Source organism: Haliotis asinina, chromosome 15, assembly GCF_037392515.1.
Source record: "Haliotis asinina isolate JCU_RB_2024 chromosome 15, JCU_Hal_asi_v2, whole genome shotgun sequence".
NCBI classification, from domain to species: domain Eukaryota; kingdom Metazoa; phylum Mollusca; class Gastropoda; order Lepetellida; family Haliotidae; genus Haliotis; species Haliotis asinina.
Genome location: NC_090294.1, coordinates 25,794,075 through 25,796,042, shown reverse-complemented (window position 1 = coordinate 25,796,042; position 1,968 = coordinate 25,794,075).

Genomic DNA, 1,968 nt, shown 5'->3' with positions numbered 1-1,968 from the left:
AACCTTATGGAGAAGGGATACCGGACTCGGATGTATTCTTATTGAAAAATATACATGATCTTTTGTTACAAAAAATATTCATCCACACAATGTTATTACGTTGTTAAGGATATGCCCAGTGCCCATTCTTAAGATATAATAAAGAAGTATTTATAGATGTTTCGTCTTAGCGAGCACCTTTGATCTTGAAACACGTCTATTTTATAGCGTTCATGTAAGAAGAGAAAGCCCGTTTTGCCCGTACAGGTGGTAAATAAAGTTCTCATATTCGCCACGATGGGATACGTGTGACTCAGGACTGTGTAGCTAATTACAGCTGCTAAATAACATTGTGTCATAACTTTCGAGCATGGGAGCCATGACAGGCTCCACTTTCTGAGGGGTACACAGAGTACCTATGTTGATGACCAGTTTTAAGATATTTTGTAGAACTAGCGTTGTCTGAGTGGGTGAGATGGCTGACGTTGTATCATGACGCATTTGTTCCAGAGTGTGGTTCGCATCCATGATGAGACTCAACACAAAAAGGTCTTTCTTTACTGAGATGGTGCAATCCCACATATAATCTGCGGTACACACTGGAATTAATTCAGTGTCACAAAGGGCATACTGACGTGCTTAACGATTAGAAAATCGTAGATGCAAATTTTGTAACAGTAACTCCGTCGCGGACGAGGCTCATGTGCTTGTTAAATGCCATTTTTACAATGAGTCAGACATGAAGTTATAATAAACTAGATATATATGATGGGTCCTTTAATGTCCTACCTTCAGCTGATAAAGCATTACGCACTATCCAACAAATGTTATATAAAATCCAAAGCCGCAACTGTTTTTACCACGTTTTAAAAGAATGTTCACAATAGAGCCATTTAGTGATACCATTTCACTGGTCTTTGGGTTTTGCTTTATTTTACGTATCTCTTATCTATGAATATGTTTTGCAGTATTAATATTCTGACATAGTACTATTATGCACAATGTATCTTACATGTATTTAGAGTCTAATAGGTCAACTTTCAATGAGTGAATGAGCTTAAGATAAAATAATTTTCTTTTATCTTTCTTCGCCTTACAAAAAACAATAAAAAACCCAAAAAAACCCCAAAAAACAAAATAAACAAACAAAACAAAAAAAACCCCAAAAAAACCCCAAACACACACACAAAAAAACCCATAAAAACAAAACAAAATAAAATTAAATAAAAAACATACATACACAAAACGCGTGCACGTCTCTTAATTTATTAATTTATGTAAATGTCTGTAAATGTCCCGAGTTCTTAGATATCTGTAATGACGATAAATCAGTTTTACTTTTTAAACATCATGTATATTTCAGAGCCAAACCATGCTTTTATATTTTACAAAGAAGAAATCATTTTTCTATAGATAGATTTTATACTGTATACAACTATCCCATTGTTTTTTTAGTGCTTACAATACATAGCAGTCTCCTATAAGCCTTAAGGGTGGCCCACTTGTATGTGTTAATTTATTAATATATTGTTGTATGTGTCCGTTGTCAGGTAATACTGAAATAAAATATCTGTCTGTCTGTCGTGTACACATAGTGTTGTGTGCAATAGCACTGCATTGCTGGTGGAGTTTTATACAATGTATTCCTTTGAAATAGGCATTCCGCATGTACGGAAGGCCGTGCATAGTGGCATTTGGTATCTTTACTAAGTCAAATATACTGTAAACTCCAGATCCAAAAATGTCAGTTTTGTCTCTAACACAGAATAGTTACAGTAAAACCTATCCAGATTAAGGTTACGTGTGCCCGATTTTGTTGAACCCCATCCTTTTATATGACACACATTCTCCAGATCTCAGCTATCGTCACCTACCTCTCGCTGATTTGTCCCCAGACACGGATATGTCCGCGATGAGAAGCATGAGCCATCTGATTGGTGTTTACAGAGATATAAAATCCCTTAACGCAGGCTAGAGGCTAATACAGAA